The following is a 7,488-nucleotide window of genomic DNA, read 5'->3' as shown; positions in this document are numbered from 1 at the left end:
GAGCACATGTTAACTAAACTAACTAAACTCTTCAAATATCATCCAATGATATAGACTATTCTTTCCCCCTCCCCCTCCTCTCTCTCTTTTAGTTTTTTTCTCGTTAAGCAATGTTTATCTTGTTGACATTAAATGTTTTTGTCTATAACTCGTGACAAAGACGATGGCTAAGCAAACACGGATCCCTTAAAATCAGATCTGAAAATGAAAAGACATCCCTTGATTAGGAGACCTAACACCACAGAAAACAGTTTCATGGCCTCATGGGTGGAACCTCATTAACCAAGAGGATATTGCCAAAAATTATTTTTGTAAGTTCAACTTAATTAACCATATATTTTAATTCAAGGGCATTGTGATCTTATTCTTTGACGATGTGAAACTCTAAAGCTGTGTTTGTTTATAGAGATAGGGATATAAAGACATAAAATTGTGTTTGATAGAGGAGACATAAACAGAGATAATGTGTCCAGAAATACTGAATTAATGTACAGAAAAGGACACGAAGATACTAACAAGAGACACAACTTATTTTTCATTTTTTCTTTCATTATTTTTGTTAATTTTTTATAATTATATTTTTTATTATTATATTTTTCATCTCAAATTTTATAAATGAAAAAAAAATGAGAATAAATTGAATTTTTATAATTTGTTATAGTTTATCACCAAACAGAATACAAAAACATAAAATTTTGTATCTCTGTTCATCAGTATCTTGTCCTGTTCTGTTCTCAGTGTCTTGTTCTATCCTATTCTCATAAACAAACGCAGCCTAAAAGTCTTATCCACATCTAATTATATCTTATTTATACAAAAAATATTATATATATACAAATATAAATTATTATATATTTATGTATAAATATATGTATAATTTAATTTATTTTTAATGTATATTTTGTAATTCAATATATATATTGATAATTGATTTTGATGACTTATTTTAACATACACTTAACTTAGTTGGATTTATATATATAAAGTAACCAGTGACAACTGAAATCATATTAAAATTAACTTTAAAAACTAAATTAAGTAAGGTTTTGGATTTTTGAATGAAAAAAATTAAGAACTTTTTATTATCAGCTGTTAATTTTCTTAGAAGGGATGAAGAAAATTAATTTGGTCCAGCAGAAGGAAAAGATCATAATAGCTCGAGAGAGAGATAGCTCCGGAGAGAAATTAAAGAGAGCGAGAAAGGCCTTTAATATATTTGTAGAAATCATGATGAAAGGTATTTGTTCCAATACAGAGTTATAATGTATATAGATAAACAAAAAGGGAGAAAGAAAGGGTATATAATATCTTGAAGACATAATAGAGATTATTAATTAATAATGTAGTCCAGTCTATTGAGAGTTGAGACTGAAGACAAAAGGAATAAATACCTGTCTTAGGAATAGTCGCTTCTCAATACAATGACTTGAAGGAGGAGTAACAATCAACAATGCAAGAACATATTAAATTATACATATGTCCGGAGCCAATTGTCCAAACAGAACTCAATTCCATGCTTAATGGTTAATGCATAAAACGTTAACCCAACAATAACACTAAACATTATTGGTATATTTCCTATAAAATCGCACCAAATTTTTCATTGCGTGGAGGTTCCCCCACTTGCCACTTGCGTTGGATTGTGAACTACGTCACACAGAGAGGGACATGTCTAAAAGTTCAAAAAGGATGGCTTCTAGTGATTATTTATTACTTCGTGCCCTTGTTATCTGTGTATGGTTCTATCTATTTTCTTTTTCCCTTCATTTTTGACCTGTGATTCTAATCTATACATGGTGGATTTTCTGTACTTTCTGTATTTCATTGAGGGAAAATTATACGAATCATACGGTAAGTTTTACGAGTTCTATATATTAATAGAAATATTAAAAATATTATTCATACACTAAAATTAATTATTAATATATTTATGTATAAATATATATATAGTTTAATTTATTTTTAATATATATTTATATTTTAATATTTATTTTATATTAGTGATTAATTTTAATAATTAATTATGTCAGTTTTACCAAGGAGGCAAAGAGCTGTCTAGTTGAACCTTATAAGGAAGCCATCGTGATCAAGGTGCTGGATAAGCATTATGGCTACACGGCTCTCATGCATAAGCTTCGGATAGTATGGCGCATCAAAGGAGGGTTGATTTGTTGGATGTGGAATAGGGATTCCGGTGAAAGTAGATTTGGCTACTAAGCTTGCAGAAGGAGGAAAATATGCTCGAGCTTGTGTTCAAATTAATCTTGAGTTGCCTGTAATCAAACATATTATAGTGGAGGGTGTGACTTATGAAGTGGAGTATGAGAGTTTACAGTTGATTTGTACTACTTGTGCACGGTATGGGCATGATAAATTGTTGTGCATGGAGAAGGAGTCCTTGGAAGGAAACGAAAATTTCTTCGGTGATGAAAAAATAATGAAGCCCCGACATTAGTGCCACACAACAATCATGAGATTCAACAAGAGGCTGAATCAGAAGCTCGTGATTTGGGTGAGAATCCTCGTAATTTGGGTGAGAAATTAGGAGTTGTTAAAGGGAAGGATGTAGTTACGGAATCATTGGCTCCTCACGTGCCTGATGGTCATGTTAATGAGGCATGCATGGATGATGGAGAGGGCTGGCAACAAGTGCTACGTAAGGAAAAATTCACAATGGGCCAGTCATCAAGTTTGAAGGACCAAGATGGAAAGCAGCACAAGTTTAGTTCGAGAAGGGTTCCAAGGCCCAATTTGCATGGTGATGGAGGCAAATCAATTGGCATTAGGATGGGGAAGCGAGAAAAACATGAAATTGCGCCATCTCCATCGCGCAGAACTCCTGCACGTCGTGGAATCTCTCTACGGAAGCGTCCTCGGCCTTCCTCCTTGCAGAACTCGCCAGTTGATAAAAATGGTGGCACAACGGAGGAAACCTTAGTAGATGGAAGCATGGCAGGTGCAGTGTCAGGAGGTCCAAAGGTGGCAATTATTGAGGATCAGAGTGTGCCAGTACCGCAGGACAAACCACCTATTGAGGTTGGTGATTCTGTTTAGAGTTTATGTTCTTATTTATCCTGTCCCTATTATTTATGGATAGTTTAAATATGATTGTTTGGAATATTAGGGGTGCTTCTAATAAGTTAGCCCGGGTGCATTGTAAGGAACTTGTTAGAAAATTTAGACCTATTTTTTTTATTGTGGTTGAAACTCACTCTCCTTTTCAGCATTTAAAATTATTTTGGGAAAGGTTGGGGTATCACTCTGTTGGTATAGTAGAAGCAGAGGGGTATAAGGGAGGTATTTGGTTTCTATCCTCTATGAAGGGTGTTTGTTGTAAGTTCATTGATGCTTTTGATCAGGGTGTTAGTGTTGAGGTTCACTTTGATAATTTAATTTGGAGGTGTAGTGGTATTTATGGCAGTCCTCAATTTAATAAAAGGGTTCTCCTTTGGGATTATCTTGTTGCACAATCCATGGTTTTTCAAGGACCTTGGATTGTTCTTGGTGATTTTAATGAAGTCAAATTTTCTCATGAATCTAAGGGCTGTCAATTTTCTCATCAAAGAGCCGACATGTTTGCTACTTCATTAGGGGATAGTGGTTTGTTTGATCTGAAGACTATTGGGAGGCAGTTTTCATGGTACAGGAGGGTGAAAAATTATGTTGACGTGGAAAAAAAGCTTGATCGAGTCTGTATAAATAGTAGTTGGTTATCTATCTTTCCAGAGGCTTATGCAGAAGTTTTAAATAGGCTTCAGTCTGATTATTGCCCTATTCTGGTGCGTTGTAAAGGTCGTCCTCAGCCTAAAGGGAATCGACCTTTCTGATTTGTTGCTGCTTGGGCTACTCATCCTGGGTATAGGGATATTGTGAACCAGTCATGGTGGTCTGGTAATAGAGGAATTCATGGTAAGCTTTCGGAAGTACAGAAGAATTCACTAGAGTTTAACTCGAAGGTATTTGGTAACATTTTTGTTAAGAAATGTGAATTAGAGCAGCAGATTAATTATTTACAAAAGCGTTTGGAAGTGGTGGATAGTATTTATTTGCGTCAGAAAGAACAACAATTACTTGATGATTATAATAATACTCTAGTGCAAGAAGAGCTCCTATGGTTCCAAAAGTCCAGAGAGCAGTGGGTAAGGTTCGGGGATAGGAATACAAGATTCTTTCATATTCAAACTCTTGCGCGAAGGAAGCATAACAAGATTCATGGCCTTTTTCTCAAGGATGGAGTGTGGGAAACTGATCCAGAGGTTCTGAGTCAAGAAGCAGAGTCTTTCTATAAAAGCTTATTCTGTCATTTGGATGATATTGATTTGGGTTGCCTTGGTGATGTGCCTCTTCCTTCTCTGAATGAGGAAGCTTGCAATAATCTTACGGCACCAGTTACTATGGAGGAAGTCAAAACAGCTGTTTTTCACATGAACTCTTTTAAAGCTCCAGGTCCTGATGGGTTTCAAACTTTCTTCTTCAAAGAATATTGGGAGATCATTGGTCTTGATGTTTGGAAGATGGTTAAGCAGGCATTCTCTGGTGTTCCTCTTGATCCGAGAATGTTGGAGACTTTATTGGTTCTCATTCCAAAGGTTGAATCACCAGTATCTATGAAAGATTTCAGGCCGATTAGTCTCTGCAATGTAGTTTACAAGATCATCACGAAGGTCCTTGTTAATAGGCTTCGTCCTCATCTTGCGGAGATTGTTGGCCCGCTTCAAGGAGGATTTACTCCGGGACGAGGAACTCCTGACAACATCATTATTGCTCAAGAAGTCCTCCACTTTATGAAGAAGACTAAATCAAAGAAAGGCACACTGGCCTTTAAGATTGATCTGGAAAAAGCTTATGACAGAGTTGACTGGAGGTTTTTAGCTCATACCCTTAAAAGCTTTGGTTTTCCTATTCCTACACTTAATTTGATTATGAATTGTGTCACTGCTTCTTCCTTATCTATTCTTTGGAATGGGAGTCGTCTGAATGGCTTTACTCCTAGCCGAGGTCTTAGACAAGGAGACCCTATGTCACCCTATCTTTTTGTGTTGTGTATGGAGCGATTGGCATGCTTTATTAGTCATCAGGTTGATTTGGGCTTGTGGGAGCCGGTTGCTATTTCTAGAGGGGAACTAAGAATATCCCACTTAATGTTTGCGGATGACTTGCTTCTTTTCTGTAAAGCTACAAAGAGACAAGTGCAAAATGTGATGTTGGTTTTAGAGACTTTTTGTAAAGCATCTGGGATGAAGATTAATGTCGAGAAGTCTAAAGCGCTTTACTCCAAGAATGTCTCTGCAACAAGGAAAGAGGTTTTTACTGGGGTATCCTCTATCAGATTTGTCCAGGACTTGGGCAAGTATCTTGGAGTTACCCTTAGCCATTCTATGGTGACTCGTTCAGCTTTCAATGGTGTCCTGGATAAGATTCGGAGTAGGCTAGCAAGCTGGAAAGGAAGTTTACTCAATCGGGCTGGTAGGCTCTGCTTGGTTAATTCTGTTGCTGCTGCTATTCCCACGTACCAGATGCAGGTCTCTATTTTTCCCAAAGAAATCATTAGTAAATTGGAGTCTATGATGAGGAATTTTCTTTCGAAAGGACAAGTTGATGGAAGAGGATTGAATCTTGTTAGTTGGAAGGTACTGGTTACTCCAAAAAAATATGGAGGTTTGGGGATTAGAGATCCTTATTGTGTAAATATTGCTCTTCTTGAAAAGCTAGTTTGGACTTTTTTCCAGCAGCCAAACAAGCTATGGGTCCAATTGTTGGATGCCAAATACCGATCATCTCTATATGACTGTTTTAGTTATCCTAAGAACAAGGACTCTCCCATTTGGAGGTGTCTTTGCAAGGCTTGGGAAGTGTTGAAGGATGGGTTTGCTTGGTGTATTGGAGATTTGAACCAGAATTTTTGGTTTTCTAGCTGGAGGAGAGAAGGACGGTTATCTAATGAGATGGATTATGTTCACATTTCTGATTCGAATCTCCGGATACAGGATATTTGGTCGGTTGGTAGGTGGCATTTGGATACTCTTTATTCTCCTTTATCTCAAAATTTGAAAGATAATATTCTCTCTTACAATCCAGATGAACAAGCAGGCCCGAAAGTGGGTTGGTATTGGAGTGGGTCTGCTGCCAAAGTCTATGACTCACGCAATGGTTACTTGTGGTTGTGTAAGCAGCTGTTTGGTTGGGAGGAGCGGGAGAATTGGCTTTGGCTTTGGTGTCAGCTTGTTCCGGAAAAGCATAAGTTTTTGGCTTGGTTGTGTCTTAAGGAGGCTCTTCCTACTGCAAGTTTTTGCTTTAGAAGAGGGATGTCGTCATCGGATAGGTGTCCAAGATGTCTTTCTAGCCAGGAATCGGTTTTACATTGTATTCGAGATTGTCCAACAGCTCAGCTTGTCTGGCATAGGTTGGATATTTCTTGTCATCTTTTGGATTTGAAGAACTGGTTCTTGTATCATAGCAGAGAGCATCCGTTCAAGTTCTTTTCGGGACTTTGGTGGATATGGCGAGCAAGGAATAATGACATCTTTAATCCCCATGAAACTTGGCCTCCGGAAAAAGTGATTTGTCTGGCATTAACTTCAGAAAAGGAGCTTAGGAATATTTTTGAATTACAATGTATGTCCCTTCCCTCTACTCTAAATGGTTTTTGGAATCCCCCATCTATTGGTACTTTTAAGATTAATTGTGATGCTAGTTATTTTGGTTCGGGTGATAGTGTTGGTTTTGCTTGTGTTATTAGAGATTGTAATGGGAGCTCGCAAAGGGGGTGTTTGGGAATGATTGAGAGTAATAGTATTCTTCAAGGAGAATTGTTTGCTATTTGGAGAGGATATCTCTTAGCTTGGGATGTGGGTCAACGAGATGTTATTTGTGAGACGGGTTGTGTGGAAGCATTTAATTGTGTTACTCAAGATGGTTTTGGGTTTATTGATCCACTGGTGCTCAAAATAAGAGATATCATGCATTGGAATTGGCGGGTTGACTTTCATTTGATTATGAGAGATGCAAACACGGTGGCAGATACTATGGCAAAGATGGCGATGAAGTTACAACTTTCGCATGTGGAGCTTCTTTCACCTTGGGAGGAGTTTAAGAGTAGTCTTGAACGGGACTGTCCCTCTATTTAGGCAGTTCCTTGTTTTGTTTGTTTTGTTTTTCTTTGTTTAATTTATTTCAGTCACCAAAAAAAAGTGTTTTACGGGTACATGTCCACGCACCTTTTTTCAGTTCGACTTGGATCACAACTATTGAAGAGTTTCTTACGAAAAACTCTCCAATCAAGTTATAGTTTAGAATCACAACTTCACTTTAACTAGATGTTCTATGAAAAAAAACTTTAAATAAGAAACCACATTCTCAATGAAATATACAATAAAAAATATTACTAATATTGAAATACATAGTAAATAATGTTAGGTAATTAATAAAATTTATTATTTTAAAAATATTTTTATCATCTAATAAAATACGAAAATGTCTAAATCCTAA

At 36.7% G+C, this 7,488-nt stretch overlaps 1 pseudogene; it reads left to right on the top strand.

Moving 5' to 3' along the window:
• Positions 1 to 7,127, top strand: part of LOC107647324 — a 16,220-nt pseudogene extending 9,093 nt beyond the window's left edge.

This window comes from Arachis ipaensis, chromosome B06, assembly GCF_000816755.2.
Source record: "Arachis ipaensis cultivar K30076 chromosome B06, Araip1.1, whole genome shotgun sequence".
In the NCBI taxonomy this organism is placed as follows: domain Eukaryota; kingdom Viridiplantae; phylum Streptophyta; class Magnoliopsida; order Fabales; family Fabaceae; genus Arachis; species Arachis ipaensis.
This window is presented reverse-complemented; position numbering and strand designations above follow the sequence as displayed.